The sequence below is a fragment of the Carassius gibelio genome, chromosome A13, assembly GCF_023724105.1.
Source record: "Carassius gibelio isolate Cgi1373 ecotype wild population from Czech Republic chromosome A13, carGib1.2-hapl.c, whole genome shotgun sequence".
NCBI classification, from domain to species: Eukaryota; Metazoa; Chordata; class Actinopteri; order Cypriniformes; family Cyprinidae; genus Carassius; species Carassius gibelio.
The window spans coordinates 10,980,560-11,003,186 of record NC_068383.1 but is presented as its reverse complement, the minus strand read 5'-3'; the positions used below and the strand labels follow the sequence as shown (position 1 = coordinate 11,003,186).

The 22,627-nt window shown below is 37.2% G+C and overlaps 1 protein-coding gene across 5 annotated transcripts in view; it reads left to right on the top strand.

Annotated features, from left to right (window-relative positions):
- Positions 1-2,486: 2,486 nt before the first annotated feature.
- The window catches only part of LOC128026130 (zinc finger MIZ domain-containing protein 1-like), a 123,092-nt gene continuing 102,951 nt past the window's right edge, over positions 2,487-22,627 (top strand). For 2 of the 5 annotated variants that reach the window (XM_052612882.1, XM_052612883.1), the window contains exon 1: positions 2,487-2,703. The gene's annotated coding sequence lies outside the window, so the exon portion shown is untranslated. The remainder of the gene's footprint in view (positions 2,704-22,627) is intronic. The other 3 variants (XM_052612885.1, XM_052612884.1, XM_052612881.1) reach the window with 2 other exon arrangements.

The following is a 22,627-nucleotide window of genomic DNA, read 5'->3' as shown; positions in this document are numbered from 1 at the left end:
CCAATGAGGACCGAAAAGGAAATGTGGTTAAAACAGCAATTGGAAAACTAAAGGAATATATCTGAATGTGAGAATAAGGGTGCTTTGACATTGACTGGAGCACTTAAATTGTCATTTGGCGGATCGTGAACTCTCCTACTAAGAACAGGACAGAATGTGACCGATGATGTCATCTGCTAGATTTATCCCTGCCAACTTAGATAACTGTACAGGAGCAAGTGTCCTTGAGACAAAGTGCTCAGAGAATGAGCCCCGTGCATTAATGTCAGCAGCGGTGTGGTGGAGATGCTAAGGATGTCAAAAGACACTTCCAGACACTTTCTCTGACAGCACTGGTCAAAGAGTGCTGGGAAATAATTGACAGATGGCAGGAAAACAGAAAACCCTATTGAGAAATATGCGACAGTGTTCCTTTAATAAAAACAATAGGTTCTGTGAATTGTCAGGGAGTGTCAATTGTCGCACCTTTGGTTTAACCAATTATACATGAGCTATATCACACATGACCACCATCTTCCTGAGGTGACAGTTGATTTATAGACTTAGGCTAAAAGGGGGGAAATGGTCATTTTTCACATCTAATTTATAATTACATTGGTGATCAAGAAAATGGATGCAGGATTATTATAGTTAACTGAAACTAAAACCATAAAACATTTTTTACTTGAAATAAAATAAACTTTAATGTAAATAAAAATAAATTTGTGTACTTTACTAAACTAATTTAGTTTAACTTACTGCAGTAACTAAAACTGAAACTGAAAATTAACTAAACCTAAAAAATGACAAAAACCACAAGATGACGAAAACTTTGACTACAGTTCAATTGAAAAAAAAAATGATATATATATATATATATATATATATAACAAAAAAAATTCAATTAAAGATATTAATCTCAATGATATTAAAATAACACTGAATGGCAGACAGAAGTGGGGTCATCTAAATACGTTTCTCTGAATTAAGTTTGTAATATTCACAGAACTTAAATTCTATAGTATATAAACTAGATTTGCACATAATATGGCATACACTGTTATGTATAATTTCTTTCAATGTTTGCTTTCATTCCAAAGGATTCTTTACCATATTGATTTAAAATGTTTATACTGAAATTGGGGTGGTGATAGGGGATGTCAAAAGTATTTCAAGTAAAAAAAAAAATAAAAAAAAAAAAAATTAACAAGTGTTTTCTATTATGGTTGCAAAAGGGATGTAGATTGTATCAACATCATTTTGGCAATACACAGTTTCATTGCAGATTTATAAACTGCTTTAATTAGTAGCAGACCAATGAGAATACTGTGTTTTACAGCACTCAAAATCTGCCTTTATTAAAAACAATAATAGGCTACCGCTTGAATCATTTGCTTTGCTCCTGTCAGGAGAGAAAAAAATGACAAGCTGTAAAATCCCAGGCAGTGCATTTGCATATCTCCATATTTTAGGAAATAAGTCATAAGGGACATGATGGAATTTTGTTGTGGTGGTGTGAGGCAGCGCAACGTGTGCAGTGACTGATTCTATCTGATGCACTAGACGCTCGCGCGGCGGCGGCCTCCTCCCACTCCGGTCAGTAGAGTCGTGCAGCATTGGCTGAGGAGAGCAGAGGAGGCAGTAGATGCGCGCTGTCTCGGCACTGTTGGAAGAGTCATTGTTCCTTGACGTCACCACTCAGCCAAGCCTGGCGCTGCTGCTCTCAAACATGTCTTTGTTATTCAGAGCTTTCCATCGGCGAATTGCAAAACACGGAACGAGCTGCTCTTTTTATCTGCGGGAAGTAGAAGGACTCAAATGGACGCGCGTTTGTTTGTGTTTGGGGAGGAGATTTTTATCAGATAACTTTAGATTTATAACTGAAATAGAAAAATATGGATTTGTATAACGCATTATTGTTATTATATGCGTATCATAATATTATAGCTATAGGATAGCCTACTTCTAATGTATTCAAAAATATTTTTGTTTTATTTTAGGAGCGTAGAAAGCAAAACAGAAACGATAAAAACAAGAGTAAAAGAAAAAGAGTTTCAAAGGCAGTATTAAAAGAGTAAATCTCGACATAAAAGTGTCTGCTAAATGCACAAACTTGATGCTTAATTTCATGTGTATAATTGTGTAAATGATGTTTACTCATAATTATATCTTGAAAAGAATGTTTTTTTTTGTTGCAATTCTTATTTACTGAAAATACTTACATATTAGTAAGACTTCATTATAGTATAGCTACATTATAAAAAATATTGCACATATTGTTTTGATAACGTTATATATTTGGCTAATCACACTAAGTATTCATCCTGGATCCTGGAAAGGCATTGTGGTCTCCGTGGTTTGATTACAATAAAATAGACCCAAACGACATACTGTAGCATTCAAACAGCAAACAACCGGCACTCGCGTGTAAATCCAGTCCGTTGATCTGCGCACGCCGCCTGCTGTCTTCCAAAGGCGCGAGCCCTTTACGCGACTCTGGGACACATTTTGTCAGCAACCAGCAAGCATGGCTCTGTGGTAATAGAATAGCCCGTGTAATTTGACACTTCAACTTGCCGTGCTCTACGTTAGTTGATTCAGACAGTCACACTAACGAAACGCCGTGCGCTTTTCTACCAGTGTTTGTGAAGTATTAGGGGAGAAAACACACCGCAACTTCTAATCCAGGAGATTTTCGGCGCCGTGTTGTGATTGGACCTGAAAGTAAGTTGTATTTGTGTTTTCCTATCATTTTCCACACCTCGCTCGCTGGGAAGGTTTTTAGGCATCGCACTGAAATGAATCCGTAGCCTCCGCGCTAGCTCCAACCTCAGCTAACAATAGAGTCACTTAAAGTATCGCTAAAATGTGTACACATGGATTTCTGCGGAGGAAACAACTGCACTAACTGAAACGTTGGCGATACGGCTTTGTGTTTTCGAAGCAAAACAATATTGAGCAATTTTTCCTGGACAGTGGCGTTCAGAGGAACGCGGAATTTGGCTGAAGCGGAGAAGCCCACCGTTTACATACCGTTCAACGTATCGGTCTGCTGTGTTGCATTGTTCGATGAAGAGGGCACTGTCATGTGGTGGACGGTTGGTTGGCACATTTAGATGGGCACGTCTGGATGGCTTGGTTGCACAAATGCGATTTAAATTCGCCGGGTCTTTTTGATTTGGTGAAATTATATAGTGGCTGCTTGATAAGTAAGAGGAAACAAGGCTTTCAACCATGTGCTGAAATGTGATGTGATGTTTCATGCTGTGCTCTAGTAACAAGACAGCAGCTTTCGGAAGCACGATTATACGTTGTAACCGCTGATACATTTTAACATCTCGATCGATTCTTGGAATCCTTGAATGTTTGAATGTAACATTGGAGCAGACTTGGAGGATACACGCAGTGTTGGGTACCAACTGACTCTGATCTGCGTTTCGTAATAAGATTATACAAATCGAGTGTTTTTAATTAGAAACCATTCAATTTTTACGTTTACTTATTGCTAATGGGTGACGTTAAATGCCAGGAAACAGCAATAAATTAATGTTTAATAAATTAGCAATTTACTGATTGTACCCCTGTAGCTGTAAAACATGCACCAAACATGCAAAAATAAATTTAAGCAGACACGTATTGTTGTTATGGAGTCATTGCTTTCAAAATATTCATGTTTACATACAATTTTTAGTTTACTTGTTTATTTACAGTTTAATCTTAGGTAACATAATTTGCACTTGATACACTTATTTGTTATTCAGAATTCAACAAGAGGTAATATAGAAATAAGCTGATGAAGAAGATGTTAAAGAAGTACATTTCTTGTTGCTTTTGTATGTATTTGTATAAAATCCAGAAGAGATCAGATTTTTTGTACATTTTTAGTCATAAAATTTGTAATGGGTACTAAATTACATTAAGAGGTTGCAAGATACAACACAGTTCACACATACCAAGTGTCCACCAAGTATTCTTTTATTAATTAATGTATTATTTAATAATTTATGCATTTCTGTTTGTTTTGTCAAACTTTCAGCTTTGGTTAATAAGATTGTATTTTCCTACATGATGATGTATGAAGTGATTTATGAATGTTTTTTGATCACACCTGGCCAATGCTTTACACTGTGTCATGCTATTGCGTTTGATTTTGAAATGATTGATGTTGAATCATTTTAGGAGAATCTATTGCCAAGAAGCCTATGAAGGTAGCCAAAGTTCTTTTTAGCAACAATTAGAATTTACAGTAAATTGTCATTGTTTTCATGAAAATGGGTTTTGTTTCCTCAAAACTAAGTTCTAACGGTAGAGTTTCTCTTTGGCGGGCATGCTTGTTTAAAATGGAAAGGTACTGTTTTTCAGCATGATTCTTCGGTCAACGTTGTCATTTGATGACAATTGCTTTGTCATCTCTCCAGTACAGTACAATCACAGTCAATGTTTACATGGCTGTGTGAGTATAATGTTAAAAACTCCCCCCTTACTTCAGGGTGAATTGCTCCTGGAACAAAGGTGAAAGTACTGACCTCTCAGCTCACTCTCTTTGAATTGTGGTGTTGGTTCATGTTAACATTATTGGAGGAGGTGTGTTGTTAAGGCCGATTATTGTTAGCAAATGATTAAAAATGAACCCACCCATAAGACCGGAGTCTCATTTGGTGAGTCTGCTGGGGGTGTATTTTAAAACACCGCAGATTTACCCACCAGTGTGATGCCCCCTTCTACGAGTGGCTTAACTTGTATGAGTCAGGAATGGAGAATGTGTCTAGGAGAGGAGTTTATTTTCCTCCCTCCTTCTGATGGGGCCCCAGGTTGAGGATCATCATTACCAAGGGCAGAGGCTTTAGCAATAGTCATGTTAAGACACAGATAGAGCTCAAGTCATTCTGTCAACGGGACTAAAGAGGTATTGCACAGGACTTAATTGAGCTTAATGTGGGATTAAATGTCCATAAGATCGTTGAAAAGTTGATTTTAACATGCCAAAATAGAGAGAATCATCAGCTGTCATTTTAACGAATTAACATTGTTGAAATTTATCAGATTTTACACGCAAATTATTCAGTTAGGGTGATTAGTCATTATTACTCACATCACTGCCTATTTATGCACATTTGTGTCTATTGTGTCTAGTCTACCAAATGTGTTCAAGGTTGTCCAGTTTAGGAGCGAAGTCTAGATGATCTCTTTTCACATTCAAATTCTTGGCATGTGTGACAAAAGCTTGCCTAATTCACTGGGCGATTTAAGGGTGGGAATCATGAGTGATTCCGTTATAGAGTATTATCATGATACTTGGGTCACAAAGCCATAGGTAAAGGGTTTTTTTTATAAGTTGTGATACACCAAGTATTATGGACTTGTTAATTTTTTATTGTGAAATTTAGCACCAGAGTAATTATTTCAGCATGAAATAATCAAATGTGGAGTGGTGCAAAACCTTTGCCTTGAGGATTTTTTACAGGTCAAATGAGTGATGAAAAACTTTCAAAGAAATAAGAAAAATCAGGCAGTTTTAGAACTTTAAAAAGACCAACGAGTTCCAATATGTCTTCCAACAGGTTTCATTGTACCATAACATACTTGGAGTTCAGATTCATCACAGAACAAAAGTTTTAGGTTTAGAAATGTAAAAAATTGAGTCTTTGTTTACTTGAGAGCAAAATTTTGTTAAAATGACTGGTACTCTTCATTAATGGTGTCACATACTGCATTGCTGTGTTTCCTCTTCTTCCTATAGCCAGGATAACAACACACAATGTTTTTTTCCCCAGCTGAAAATACTACTCAGTGTTTTGACAGGTTTACATTTAACTGTTAGCACACTGTTGTGGTGAAATTGTGAAATAGTTGGCCCACGTTCATTCATCATAAAGCGAACAGTCGTCTAGCCACCACCCACTCACGCCCACTCTTGAACCCAAGTTAGGCTTTGTTTGAGTTCACATGCTGCACTGTGGATCATTTATTACACTTAATATGCTGATGGCCTTTTTAACAGTTCAAATTTCGTCTGCATAACCGCCTGCTTGACTTGTGTGTGCACTTTTGTTTCTGTGGTGATCAGGGTTAGTGTGTTAACATGAAGTGTAGCCTCCGAACCACAGATTATTCAGACAATAGTAGTGCATGACTTGTGATTTCCTTGCAGACTTACGTGCACATTGCTCTGTTTCATCTTGCGGTTCATGACCTCTGCAAAGCAGAGGGAGAGGGACTTTTGATTTTAATTACATGCATCTGCAATGAGCGTGGCGTGGGACCGAATCTGCTTCCAGGCTGCATAAGTTGAAAGCTCGTTGAAGGCTGCCTCTGACTCTTGAGCTGACAATGTGGCCAAGGATGCCCTGGGATGCAGTGTGCAAAGCATTAGCTAGCTGGTGCCCTTCTAAGTGCTTTATGCCTTAGATAGGGACTTTCAGGCCCACACTGTCATGGGCTCATGCATGTTTGATTTGACACTCTTTGAAAAATGAACGCAGAAGATGTCACAATGCCTGTGTCCCGTTTCTGTCAGCTAGAGCAAGTACTTTGAATCAAAAATGACACCGAGCGTCTCTTTTTCCAATGTTAGGGCTTGATATTTGGCACCATAGCACAAAATGTCCCCACCACACTGACACAATTTTGCATGATCATAAGCAATTACCTTCGTTTTTTTCGGTGCCAATAAAAGCTCCCAGTGCTTTGAAGTCTGATTGCCGCTGTGTGCCGTGCAAATCCAGCTTAAGCAAAACAAACATATTGTCCTCAACATGTTTTCTTTTGACTGAGGCAAATTAGTATACATTCAGTGAGCCATGTTCTCTATGCTAAACTGTTAAGTCCTGCTACTCTCTTAAAGAGATCCATCTCACTTTGAGAAAAAAATATCTGTGTTAAGTCCCCTGATTCTATAGACTCAGAGTCAGGGCTAGGTTTCAAGTCATTGAAAATATAAAACTGAAGTAACTTGTTGTACAAAAGCTATTTAATATATATCTTAACACATAGAGATTGCTAAAATCCAATGCTTTTTTTTTAGCAGTGTTTATCTGTATGCATTTATTCAGGCTTTGCAGAAGAACGCCAATGCATCTGCGTTCATTTTATGTATTGAAATCCTGCCATGTATTCCATCATGTGGAAACCTTGGACCTTGTCACCATGTCTGAGCTGTCTGTCTCTGTCTGTGAGAGGGAGATTTCCCTCCGTCCCAGCAAGTGATCACTGTGTTTCTGGAGGGGGGTTTGCAATTAAGTTCAACACGACCCGGGGGGATTCATACATGTTTTCTGACAAAGTAAATTAATTAGGTTTTCTTAGGAAAGATAAATATTGTTTCTCATTCAAATGTGCCTTTTACGGGAAGGAAGATTTGCATTTGCGGGTGCCAAATCACATGCATATATAACCTTGGCTTAGACATTTGCACAAGGTGAGACTAAATGAAAGCTGAATGAAAGGCAACTAGGAGATGTCAGGAGAACATGAAAAATGGACGGTGGCGAATGAAATTCATACTAGATCCGCCAAATCCCTCAGTGTCGCAGGAAAAAGGTGAATTTATTTCAAACAGTAAAAATGCATTTAATTGTTTCTCAGATTTCTGGGTTTTGTAGGCAGGGTCTGTTCAACAGTTTATTTTGCAGTTTTTGTTGCAAATTTCAATGATTGTAATTTAATTAGCATGCTTGATTATGTTTAACATTAACGTGACCAATTGTATTTAAAATATTTATATATAGGCCTCTATATTTATTTAGTTAGTTAGTTAGTTAGTTAGTTAATTTTGTCAGAAGGTATGCAAAATTCAAATTCCCATGCCAATAAGTAGTTTTTACGATCAACTAGTCAGTGATTAGCCCGATTCAGTCTTGTAAATTTCAGAATTTCTTCCATACAAGTTTAACTCCTCAACACACCATTCTGTAGATTCAGAAATTTTAAATGGCCTTTGGTTCAGTAAGGGTCAGAAATCTTTTTGACTGATTATTTGATAATTCAGATTCTAGTGGTTGTGTTGTATGTGGTAAAGTAATACTTGAAATACACATTGTGTTTGTTTTATTTTATGATACCCAACCTTTTCAGTGATTACATTCAGAAGGTTCATAACTCTGGTAACATGACTTTTCTTTGGCACTGTAGACTCAACAGAGCGCCACTGTTAAATAATGGTGCAGGGAACACTGGTATGATGTAATATCATATTAGTCTTGCGTAGTATGCTGTTAAAGCAGCTCATTTTCTTTACATTAAGCAATTTTCTATAATCTCTTTTTTTCATATCATATACATATCATTCTGATCTTCCATGTATTTGGATTGAAACCTGTTATTATATGGATTCTGCTGCGTCAAAATCACAGAACTGCACGGCCCTGAGCTTTCTTTAGCATTTATTAACCGTACAAGGCAGATCTCACAATGAAAATGTATTCCATCTGAGAACATACCTCTTGCTCCACAAATACACTTCATGCATCACAGCCTCCATGCAGAGCTCATGAGGTGACAGCTGTAGGCAACAGAGAGACGTTCATGGAGTGCTAGTGTAGACTCGGTGCTAGATAGAGCATGATAAATCCAGAACAATGTAAGTGTGTTTGTTTGCGCGTGTATTTCCAGACTCAAATTGGCATGCAATGGCAAGCACCACTTCCCAGGTAAGTGCTGTGTGCCCTGGCTCTTAATGACTGTTTCATAAGCCACACTCTTGGTGGCCACTATGTGCCCTTCCCTCTCGTTCACCCCTGCAGTTCTGAACCAGACTGCTTCACACTCTTATGAGCTCATATCTTTTATTTTCTCTACCTGGGCTGTTTAGATAAAGAGCCATATTAGAAACACCAGAGTGCAAATATTGTAAAATGGCAGGCTGGTCTAGTGGTTTTCACTGAGCCTTGTCATAAGGGAGAAAGTAGAGTTGATTTAATAGTGTGTAGTTTCTTAGAAATCCAAAGCAATTAGGTGTTGTTGTTTTTTCACGCAAAGTAGTCTGATGTTTATTTATGCTGTAGCAAATTGAAACTGTAGGTTTTGTGTATTGTCTTAATACCATCACAATAAAGTTGTCAGCTGAAAGAGGAGCGATAAGAGTAAGTGATATCGCAAACTAAACCTTGATATTTCATACCTCATTCTTGCTGCATCTTTTGAGAAAACAGAAGCCATTGTTGCACCGATCATTTATCATTGCTGTAATGAGATTAAACTAATCGTATATTCAAGAGACAGCAATGATAGACTGTGTGGGGCTTGCCAGGGATCATCTTCAAACAGTATTTGTCATTGTCTCTCAGTGCTTTTTAATTAACTGTTGACAAACAGTGTAAGCCTTTTGGATGTTATGATTTAAAAGCAGACCCATTTCAGTGTGTCTTTAAAAATATGGTTTCTTAAAAAACAAAAGCTAGAAAGAAACAAATATGTTTTGCCATCTAATGGACAAAAGCTCTGTTATGTTCCGTTCCAGAATCTAGTGAGCCGACTCTGACCTTAGTAGTAGTAATAATAATAATAATAATAATTCCTTACATTTATATAGCGCTTTTCTAGGCACTCTAAGCGCTTTACATAGACAGGGGGTATCTCCTCATCCACCACCAGTGTGCAGCATCCACCTGGATGATGCGACGGCAGCCATATTGCGCCAGAACGCCCACCACACACCAGCTTATTGGTGGAGAGGAGACGGAGTGTTGAAGCCAATCAGCGGATATGGGGATTATTAGGAGGCCATGATGGTCAGAGGCCAATGGGCGAATTTAGCCAGGAATTCACCTCTACTCTTTTCGAAAGACATCCAGGGATTTTTAATGACCACAGAGAGTCAGGACCTCGGTTTAACGTCTCATCCGAAGGACGGTGCTTGTTGGCAGTATAGTGTCCCCATCACTACACTGGGGCGCTAGGACCCACACAGCCCACAGGGTGAGCACCCCCTGCTGGCCTCACTAGCAACCTCTTCCAGCAGCAACTAATGCCGCGTTTCCACCGAAATTACCCGGAACATTTTTACCAGGAACTTTTTTTCCCAGGAACTTTTTTCCCCCCAGACCTGTTGCTTTCTGCGTTTCCACCGCGGTGTAAAGTACCGGGTAGATTAGGCAAATAGACTGGTGATGTAGGTCTGCGCGCGTTTCTCAATACAAAGTACTGCTGATTTGTTTTTGTTTTTTTAAAGTACGCTGATTTTGGACGTGCATCCTCGGTAGTTGGTTCAGACTTTGTGCATTCGACTCGGGAGTGTGATGTCCGCGACGACGCAAGTCCGGTAAATCTATAAACAGCAGCGTACTTGATAACTTCAGTCAGCTCGTCTTGGCTACTGCAATTTTCCTATTTACAATAAAAACGAAATGGGATATAAAATACCACTGCCTCCTTTGGTTTTCATTTAAGCATAATAACAGCTGCAGAAATGTACTTAGTTCAGGGATATGTGTATATGCAGCCATTACAATGAAACGAAATATTATATAAATTTGCCTTTTTTATTTCCATTTTAACATATAGATACATTGAATACAGACCAAAGAAAACCTGTTAGATTTACCCCGCAGCTGAATTATATGTTATGTTTAACCACTAAAGACACATCAGAGCCAGCGGCACATATCAGAAGGTCTAGCCGATTTGAGGCTGCATCTCGGCGGATACATGAGGACTGAGCTCTCGCTGATCGAGTGGAGCTCACCATCGCAGAGATCGGCGAAACACATTTTTTAAATAGGCACGGTCTTTATAAATAAACCATAGATTTGCGTTTTAAACAACTACATTCTCGCCTGAAATACTTTTAAAATTACATTTCATGACACAATAACAGTAATATTTGAAAATGATCCAAATAAATGGTGGTTGAACTCAACCAATGCTGCGTGAACTCAGATCGCTTTGGCTACTGCAATTTTCCCCTCAGTACATTTACAATAAAACGAAATAGGATATAAAATACCACTGCCTCCTTTCGTTTTCATTTAAACATAATAACAGCTGCAGAAATGTACTTAGTTCAGGGATATGTGTAACGTTATATACAGCCATTACAATGAAACGAAATATTATATAGACTTGCCTTTTTTATTTTCATTTTAACATATAGATAAATTGAATACAGACCAAAGAAAACCTGTTAGATTTACCCCGCAGCTGAATTATATGTTATGTTTAACCACTAAAGACACATCAGAGCCAGCGGCACATATCAGAAGGTCTAGCCGATTTGAGGCTGCATCTCGGCGGATACATGAGGACTGAGCTCTCGCTGATCGAGTGGAGCTCACCGTCTCAGAGATCGGCGAAACACATTTTTAAATAGGCGCTGTCTTTATAAATAAACAACAGATTTGAGTTTTAAACAACTACATTCTCGCCTGAAATACTTTTAAAATTACATTTCATGACACAATAACAGTAATATTTTGAAAATGTTGATCCGAATAAATGGTGGTTGAACAGAACCAATGCTGCGTCAACTCAACCAATCAGGATGTTTAGCGCCAAAGTCCCGCCCCCGAAAGTTCCTGAACTTTAAAAAAGTACCACCTCGCCAGCAGGGACTTTCTGGGGGGCATTTTTTTACCCGGAACTTTTATTTAGTTCCTGGTTCCTGCGGTGGAAACACACCAAGTACCGGACCAAGTCCCTAGTTCCTGGGTAAAGTTCCTGCGGTGGAAACGCGGCTCTAGTTTTCTCAGGAGGTCTCCCATCCAGGTACTGACCAGGCTCAGCCCTGCTTAGCTTCAGTGGGCAACCGGTCTTGGGCTCCAGGGTGATATGGCTGCCGGCAAGTTCACATAAAACATGAAAATTGTCATTTTCTCATCCTCAAGACATTTCAAATGGAACACAAATTACATTGTCCATACAATGGAAGTGAATGTTGTTTTACATGGACAAAAGCTGTTGAAACATTCTTCAAAATAGAAACATTCTTTTGTGTTCTACAGAAGAAAGTAATAGAGGTTTGGAATGACACAAAGGTGTGTCATAAATGATTCTTTGGTGTTAAAATACTGTTCAAAGTCTAGGTTGTATTAGCTTAGCAATAAGTTAACTCTGAACTCCATTAAAATTGATTGTGATTCTAGTTGCTACCTAGGTAGAGCATTTCAAATTAGCGGTGTATTATTTATAGTATTTATTATTAATTGGAGTTTCTTTTATGTTTTCCACAAATTGACATGATTCTTTAGGGTCTTAATGAAACGTCTGAAACATAGTTTGGTTAAAATTTCTCAATGGTAGTGTAAAACTACACCCTTTTTACCTTGTCAAAAACAGCTCTTTTTTCTTTCTTTACACTAAATGTAAAAACTATAAAACAAATACTGAATTCTGATTAAGAAACATCTTATTGAATGCGTGTTGATTGTGTTGTTTTGGTTGTAAAACTAATGGTAATTTCAAATGGTTATGGTTAATGTTTTCATTTAAGGCCAGTTCTATGTGGTTTCAACCCAATTCGGAAACAGTAGCTAAATGCTGATGTCTGTAGCATCAATGTTTGTATTGGATGTAGGCTACTTACTGTGTAGTTACTGCTGTTAATTTCAGATGGTAACAGCTATGTTTTCAATAGACAAAAGCCAGTTAGGTCTCTTAAATACCAAATAACCATCTTGCATATGTATACTACTTTCTTGTTTGTTGCGTAAAAAAAAAAAAAATAAACTGAAAACTGTATCAGAATTAGCCAGTTTGCTTGTAAAATAAATCGGGATCGGCTATAAAAAATTATGATCGGTCACTAATTTTATTATTATTAGGGAGGTTGTGTATTTATTTCAATTACTCAAAATTATTTTTTATAGTTTTAGTTATCAATAACAGCATTGCGAATTCGTCACTCATAATATTGCCTGATGCTTAGAATGTTCCCTTAGAAGGCAAGCAAAGCGAACCTTCTAAGTGAGTAGTTTTCTTAAACACATTCAATGTTTCATTAGTGGCTGCTGAGATCGTTAATCTGATCTTTCTGTAGTGAGCTTGTCGCTGATGCATAAGCAAACAGTGTTCACATGAAATGTTTTAATTGCACATTAACCCACTGCTGGCATATTAATCTGGCATGCCTTAAAGACGGCACGGCGTCCGTTAAATTCCCCCATAGTTTTGCTATGATGGCGAGGCCCTGGGTGAGACGTTGAACATCAGAGTGAATTGTTGTTTTATTAGCTAGATTGAGCCGGTGGCGGGTTGAACATTGGGTGTGTGTCCTCAGAGGAAGTCTCTGAAAGCTCCTGACTCCGCATCTGCAGTAAGCAGTCATCAGGAACGGATGGCACATGCCAGCTCAAATTTTCACGGCGGCCCTCAGAAGAGGAACAGCAGACTGGGAATAACATGCAGATCTTGTTTTCCCTTGTCGCCATCACAAGTATAGGAAAGCAAAGCACCTTTTTCAGGATATCTCGAGCGTCGAATCGATATCACTGAGCATTATTGAGGTTGGCTTGCTGTGATTTACCCTGTTCTAGCTCTCAAAAGCTGGTTTCGTGCACATGGCGGTCTGTCTAATTTTCTCTGGAATTCTTTTGACTCTGGGACACAGGAACAGAGGAAACTCAATCTGGAGTGCCCTGAGGGGTTCCTCTGCAAGAGAATTCCCACCCAGATAGTTGCCAACACCCACACGAACATATGTAGGTCTGTTTTCAAGGAAGCGAGCGCAAACCTCAAACCTGCGTCACACCACAGCCATCGACAACCGCAGAAGGCGAAGCAGCTTGTTTGTTAGTGGGCAGGTGGGAAGTGTAAAGGCAGTTGAACATGTGCACAGGGGCCACTGCTTATGTGCCGCAGTATCATTAATGAGATGGCAAGTTGTACTAACAAAGAGCCGCAATGTACATGCTTGCTTATTTAACATGTTGGCCTATTTTGTACTCTTCATTCTTTATAGAAAAAGGAAAGGAGGAAATACTGTGTCTGGGATAAATCAGAATATTTGATTTGATTTCTGAAGGATCATGTGACACCGAAGAAGCTGCGGAAAATTCAGCTTTGCCATCAGGAATACTCATACATTAAACAGATTTATGACTAGGCGTGTATTATATTTGGGTAATGGAAAAACCAAGCAAAATATCTCTGAAGTACTTTATCTGAATCGATTGTATTTGTACAAACATTGTTCTACAGTTTTGCATGTTTGTATTAAATGAACTTGTCATATCATAGAACTGCAAAGTCCAAAAATAATTTTAATAAGTAATTTAATATTATTTGTCAGTTGTCCATGTCTTTTTATAGAGTGGCTATGTGTGGACTTGATCTTTTAAAATGATTGTGTTCAGCACATTGCAGTGATCAGAATTGGTCTGTTGTATCTGCATGTAAGAATATTTAAATTAATATTAAGGATTAATATTTAGTTAAAATATTTTCTGGAACTAAATGGCCAAAAATCTGCTCGGAGATTTCAGTGTTTTCATAAAGAGCAGTGTAGTCCCGAGCATGGTTTTGTGTTGTGCCGTCCATGTCAATTGTGCTTTTTGTCTCTATATTCAAATAAAATGGTTTATTTAGACAGAAGAACAACAGTTTTTTTGTTTAGATTTGACCCTAGTAATGAGGTGGTGTACCCCGTGTTGTTAGCTGCAGCTGGTATCTAAAGAATTAGCACACATCGCTGCCCTCTGGCTATGGTTCGTCAGCTCAACCGATATTGAATAATGATAGCGGCTGGTTTGTAGCAAACTGCCGTTCCAAGTGTCTGTCACTTTAAGTGACTTCCACAATGGCAGCCTTCTTCTCCACCCTGTTTGTTGGTGGCTTCTTTTAAAGGGGTGAATTGAGAGCACTCGCGGCCTGAGTCTGTACTAGCGTGTTTCCCGTTCTTGGCCTCCTGTGAGCAGAGGGGGTTGGCGGTGGCGGTCACGTGAATAGTAATTGTATTTGTGCTGGGTTCCTTTCAGGCTGTCGCTGTAAATCTGTTTGTCTCGTCACTTTGTAAATCATTATGATGGCTAAAAGCCTTTTTATTGAACTAAGGGAGGGGGGAGTTGTTCTCCTGAGCAAATGTAAGATGTTTTTGTTTGTTTGTTTGCCTCAAGCTCATCTTTGGTAAAGATGCCATACAGTTTTTGTGTGCTTCTGTTAGAATTGTTTGTTAAAAAGGGAAAGTTGGCTTTGGCTTTGCACTTGTGCTTTTAGTATTAGTTAATTAGTGCACATTTAATTGTCTATTTTAATAACCTTATTTATTTACATTGGTAGATTAATTTCAATTAAATTATCTAGGTAATTTTCAAAAATTATTTTTCTTTTCTAATACACTGAGTCAGAAATCAGTTTTATTCCTCTCAATAGCTCAAGAAGCTTTTTACAGAATGTTACATTTAATTTATACATTTCTAAAAATAATGTCAAATATATATTTTTCTGCATGATGAAAGTAGTTTCTCATATATGGAGTGATAAAAACTGAACCTGGCTTCATACAGTGTTCATATTTCCGTTCTGGAAATTTATGCATGCAAATTAGTGTGTTTATTATTATTTTTTGATAGATTAATGCCTCATTTGCGTATTTAAACATACCTTTTTAGAAAACTTAATATAACAAATTGTCTCAAGAGTTTATTTATATAAAAAATGTTAACCCGCTTTAAATTGCAGATTTGCATGGGCTGTTCCAGATGCTATAACACTATACAAGAATATGTTAAATCTCACAAACTGTTTGAAATTTGGAACAAGCAGGGCAAAAATCACTAGAGGAAGATTGTCAAACTCAGTGTCACTTGCTAGCAGAACAGGTTTTGGCTGACAGAAACATGACAAAGTGCATCATGTCCTGAAGATCAGCTTGGCTTGTTGTCTGATAAACATCTCCGTGCTCCTCTGCCACTCGTGGCTGGCATCATGCGTGGCGGCAGGCGTTTGTCACTCTGAGCTGATGTACTGTCAGTAGCACGCTAGACGGGATAGGAAAACTACAGATCTCCTTTATTCTATTACTTGTTCGCAGAGGCAGAACAAAAGTCATTTTTTGAAAAAGATGTGTTTTATTGTTTCCATATAGATGGAATTGTCAGCTGAAATGATATGTTTCTTGTTGTTAGAAATAGGGTTGTTATGAATGTGGGTTTTAGATTTGAATGATTGGATGCCCTTAAGTGTCAGCTGTATATTGATACACTGAAGCTTTCAAAGCGGGAATGTCAACTTTTGGGTGCAGCTGCTGACGTCAAAAGAGCGTCCTGCCTGAAGTTAATGTGAAATGCTTTTCGCAGTCTGTCTTGCTTCTGTAATATGTATTTCAAAGTGAAACGGGATATTCAATGAGGGGGAAAAAGCAGGGCATGACTTTATTTATCGAAATTGATTGGCTTGTGAAAATATGTCTTTTACAAAAGAGATTGAAAAATTAGATGGATTCTTGAACAATTCTTAAAAGGAAAGTTGTTTCAGAAATGTATTAAAAGTGTATGTGCACACACACACACACACACACACACACACACACACACATATATAAACATTAATAAAAATATAAATAATATATAAATTTAAAAGAAAAAAAAAATCCTCAAAACTAAAATTAATCTCTTTTAAATGGTACAAGTCAGTTATCACGTCATTATTATGTAAAGTATGAATAGTATTCATTGACATTGCTAAAGAATCAATTTAATACTGTTATTAAAATTATGAGTTAACTAAGTGAGCATTAGATTATGGTAAAGGTGATTTTAATGTAAAAATAGATAAATATAAATCATTTTCCCAACATCACCTGATATAGCACCAATATATCTTACACTATTTTTGATTAGAACAGTATCATTCATTTTTAGCTAGTTATCGGCCATAACGTAAAAATGGGGTGGTGTTGGCGCAGTGGATAAGTCGCATGCCTTTGGTGTGAGAGACCCGGGTTCGAATCCACTGTGAGGCACCAATGTGTCCCTGAGCAAGACACTTAACCCCTAGTTGCTCCAGAGGCGTGCGACCTCTGATATGTATAGCAATTGTAAGTCGCTTTGGATAAAAGCGTCAGCTAAATGAATAAATGTAAATGTAAATGTAAATGATATTGACAGTATTTGAAATGTACGTCACTACTTATGTATATTTGCTCTTAACTGTCTTAAAAGGTTGAACACAATTTGAGTCCCAAGTTGACTTAGAAAGCCAGAGAAAGTTGGTTTTATGTACTTTTAATATGTTTGTACTCCGGGAGGGCTCGAGGTTCCTGGAAGCCTGTGCTCTGATGGGCAGCTCCACTTTTATAGTACGAGGGAGGAGAAACAGCTGGAATTTCTCACAGTTGCCTTTCTGACAGAGTAACAACTCAATCTGAAAACTCTTCTGGAAAATATTGATGCTGGAGGAAGTCAGCAGGCTGTCACAAGTGTGGAAGACTTTGTGTGCCTGGTGATGAATGTGTCCTTGGCAAAACAATTGGCTTTTCTAGTGCTTTTGGAGTCTTAGTTAAGCACTTGGATATTGTCTTTTGTTAACTAGATTTCAAATTTCAGTAGTAGAATCAGTCTGGATTTTGGTTGTTTCAACAGTTTATCAGTTCTACAAATTGGTCGTGACATTTGAGGAGAAGATTAATAATTATATCCCATTACAGTAATAGATGCCCTAAAACTGCCTCCCGTAAAGATGAAGCTCTCAAACAATCATGGATTTGATCATTTGCTTAGGCTTCCGTGAATTATCTCAGAAGTGAATCTGACATTTTGTTTATTCAGTTTGCCCACAATGTATTGTTTAGTGAAAGACAGTGCAGACTGATTGCATTCAGGCCTGTCAGTCAAAGGTGTAGTCTTCTCCGTCTCTGATAGCTAATTAAGTTGTGACACATGTTTGGCAAGATGTCCAAAATGGATTATGAAATTATTATAAAAGGCATTCAGAATAGAGGTTCAGAAAGATCAATACTGCATGTTTGCATAAGCTCATTACTAAAGACTTCAAACGCTGGAAACCATGTCTGTTGTATTATGTAGTGGTTAACACATGATAGATATCTTACACCGTTGTTGCCTAGTTTGCTAGCGCAATGATACATGTAAAGCCAAAAATGGCAGCTATACATTGGATTGGATTCTTCTTTAAATGAAAAAAAAATGCATGGTATTATAATGTTATGCTAAATGTAAAATTTAAAACCCTAGAAAAAAACCCTTAAAACGTTTTGCACACAGATTAAAATATGTGGACTATGATTGATTAGGCTAATTGCCACTTTGAACAGTTATGAAATTGTGGGATCCATAACTGTAATCAAAATTAGAAATTCGATTAATTGTGCAGCCCTCAAAAAAAAAAACGGTTCATTGTTTACTGTGCTTGCTTGATGAAGTTGTTTAGGACTGATGAATTATGAAATATGGCTGTGTGGCTCATGTTTACTTGATTTTTGCTTTTTAAATTATGTTGCATGTATTTTACAAATTAAGATTTGTATTCAAATGTTTTTGGTCATTAATCATTAGGGGTGTCATGATTCTCCAAATCCTCGATTCGATTGCATTTTCGATTCTAAGGTCACGGTTCGATTCGATTCTCGATTTTTACATTTATTCTTTTTAAAGCACATATTGTCATTTTTCAAACTAGACTTTTATGTAATATAATATCTGACCTTTGTTTGCAATGTACCACATTACACTGTCAAATTTAAAACTTTTATTAACAACATAATGTAACAATAACTTATATCTTTAGTCAATTGAAAACTTAAAATAAACTGCCATCCAGTTTCTCTTTTGTAAGTGCAGTCTTCTTCACAAAAGATGACATTCAAGTTCATAACAAAACAAACAAAAACAATAAAAAATGACTAAACTAACCTTCAAATATTACGATGTATCTATTTAAAAGATTAAAGATAAAACACTTGTTAAACACTTCACTGTCATTCATTTATATATATATATATATATATATATATATATATATATATGTGTGTGTGTGTGTGTATGTATGTATGTACAGTATGTGTGTGTGTGTGTGCATCATTACAGTCTGTAAAATATGTGTATCTCTTATTACAAGACTGCAATCACTAGCAATCCGAAGAATTCCAGTTAATCAAGTATCTACAAAAAATCTACTCTATAAACAATGCATTAAATTACATTAAAGACAAAAATAAATTAAACAAGCAAAAGAAATGATAACTCACATGTATCTGGTCCACTGATGAAGTCATGGGTCAAGTCAAGTGAATTATTAATCATTTTCTAACAGGCGTCGAATACTGACTTTAGGAAAAGGGGAATAACCAATGACATTTGAGATAACAACTAAAACAGCAAGCCCCGCCCCACGACTGACAAAAATAAAATTGTTCGCACGAGCGGAGGTGAGATGATCGAGCGCGAGGATGTGGGGAATGAGCATGCGCGCGCGAGGGCTTTTATTGCGCGCAGAGTACATGTCATGCGCGCGCGAGAGTTTGAAATGAGCTCGCGGGCTCCCGTTTCTTCGCATCCAATTCAGTTTTCCTCTCGCGGAAGCCATATAGCGCGCGCGCCAGCATCAGTTGAATGTTCAGTTATTTTTGTCATTGATTTGCCGTCATACAACATGGGGGCGTGGCAGCATCGACGATTCCATTTTTTAATTTAATCATGGTATTAAATGGTATCCCCTATTAATCATGGTCAAGTTTTGGCATGTTGGGCCTTGTATATGGCATTATTTGTTTGCATAGGATCACAGTAATTCAAGCATGGTTGTTTGGCCCATTTGTAAGTTCTGCTTTTATGAGCAGTTTGTTAAATTAGTGCTTGCTAATTACAAAAAAATACTAATATGAAATTGTGAACAGTTTTTTGTTTTTGTGTGACATTTCAATTTTTACTGAGTGTCTTGTGTTTGTGTTCCTTGTACTCTATGTCGAATGTGACTGAAATCAAATAATACGATTGACTGGATGAGAGCCAAGACAAGATTACTGGCACAGGGATTGCTGTCAAAAACATCTCAGAGGATAATTAGCTGTGCTCTATTACCGCCGTTTCGGCTTCTTAAAGCCACGTTTATGTACACGATGCCCATGCCTGTTAAGTCTAGAGGGTGTGTAATAAATTATTGTGACTTTATTGCTAAGGTAAATATTAGTTTCCAGTCATTTACTCAATAATATATTATTTGCTAATAATGAATCAGATTATATATTGCCACCACAATTGGAGTGATACACTAAATATTTACATTTTTAAGACCGGCTGTAATGTGGCTTGTGAAAGTGGTTGGTTCACGTTCAAAAATTCCTACTTGTTGACCAGTGCAGTTTAAAGTCATTCTGCTATGAACAGCAGGCGGGTGTTGTGTACTTGTCGATAATTTGCTGTCTTTCAGCTCCACTAGAAGTCTCTACTGTATTCTGTGTACAGTACAGTATGATATGATCTCTCAGCAAAGCTGACATTGACGCTGCACAAAAAGAGTGCTTTTAGCTATTATTCTCAATCAAAGGTCATCTGGTTGTTGTAGAGACAAATCAGAAGCAATAACAGAATTCAGCTGAAATGTCATTGCAGACCGTGGACGAAATCGATGGATGGCAAGAAGGAAAGGGTTGTACTAACAGGGAAAGTGCAGGAGCTTAGTCACAGCTTTGGAACCCAGGATTACAGTTGACGTCTCAGGAAAGCCTCGACCTCACAAGGGATTCCCCAAATCATTGATGTGTTCCTCCCTGAAAACATAACTTTTTCCACTAAAAGAGAAAACATGGGATGGTTTGAGGCTAAATATTATATATTTAACTGGAGATTTTTAGTGTATTTGATAGTTTTTCTGCTTTTTACAGTAAGATTTGTTAATGCTTTTAAATTACAAGTCATATTACCTTTATTTGATTAAAAATACTATAATTATAACAGTAATTTTGTGTAAAAATAAGTGATTTTCTATTTGATTAGATTTTAACATTTAATCTAATCCCATCAAAAATATAATTCTAATATTATTCGGGGCTCAATAAATATTTCTTATTATTATCACAGTTGAAAACAGTGCTGTTTAATATTTTTGTGGAAGCTTTTTGTGTGTAAAATGTTTTTTTTTTTTTTTTCAGGATTCCATAAATGGAAAGTTCATAAGAATAGGGTTTATTTGAAATGAAATTAACTTTATAAGTGTATTTATTTGTGTTGCTTTCGTCAACAAAAATTATGACTAAATATCATTATCAACAAACCTTTAGCAAGTGAGGAAAACAAAAACGTAAATACTGGTCGTGTGACGATGACTATAATTAAATGTATAATGTAGTGCCTTTGTGGTCTATATAACACAAAGTTGTTGTTAAATTTGTAACTAGAGTCCCCAAGATCCCCATGACAAATAATAATAAGATTTTAAGCAGTGCCTTTCTTTCAGATCATTGCACTTCTTGTTTTTGCTGATAGAGGAAACCCCAAATGTTTATAGGAGGTTTCAGTGATTCCTGAAGACTATAACCAGCTCTTATGTTGGCATGTAGACTCCATCACGAAGGGGTTGCCAGTAGGGATACAACGATACCATTTTTTCAGAACCGATCCGATACCAAAAATTCTGAGTATCTGCCGATACCGATCCAATCCGATACCAGCCCAGTTTTTTCATTATTCAATATAAAATTTCTATACTTCTCTGTGTTCTCTGATCATTACTCTCGTGTGTTAATCACAATCTACTAAATATGCACAACTTCATTTTAATGAAAAATTAACCTTCACAACAGTTCAGTCAGTGTTCTGTTTAAGTAAATGAATTACTCCGTGATATTGTTTTATTTTGACTTTACAAAAAGTAATTAATGCTTACTGGAGACACGAACTGGTTCAAACGATTCAGTCCTATTTGGTGAACTGGTTCATTAAGAAGAACCAGTCAAATCAAACGATTTGTTTGCAAAACAGACATCATTAGTACAAAGGGAAGATATATATTTATACATAGTCTATTTAATCTGCGCCTTAGTTTAATGAGACTTTTCTTTGAACAAATTTAAACCTCAGTTACTGTGCGCTCTTGAAGAATTTCATCGTTCTGACTGTAGTAACTGAACATGACGCACCGTTTGATCGCTGAATGGAGGATGACAGACAGCCGCAGCAGAGATAATAGAGTTTATGGGAACTAAAAAAAAAATAATGACTTCAATATTTATATGTACCTCACACTGAACACTTGAGCTTCAGAACACTTGAAATATGTTCTTGAAAATGTTTTGGTGCTTTATAATGTTTTTGTGTCTTTCGTGGAGCTCAACAATAACACAGAATAGTATACACAGGATCGGATTTGGATTGGTCTCATCTGTCCGATACCCATTCCAAAGAAAATGCCTGGATCGGAGCCGATACCGATCCCGAGAATCGGATCGATGCATCTCTAGTTGCCAGCCTTCTATGTTATGATGCCAGGGCAGAAAACACTTGCATGCAGACACTAATTGCGTGATTGGCACCAAAGGACTTTGCACAGAGATACTCTGTATTCCATTAGTCCGAGTGGGTCCGAGTTTGATTATGCTCACCGTAGACATGACCTTAAAGAAAATATTTGCCTGCCTCTAATTGTATTATAGTCAGTTTGCAATTAGACATGCTAGCAAATGTTTCCCAGTGCAGCTGTAAATGACTGATTGTCAAAGATATGCGAGATGAAGTTGTTTGTTAGTCCACACCGAATGCATTTG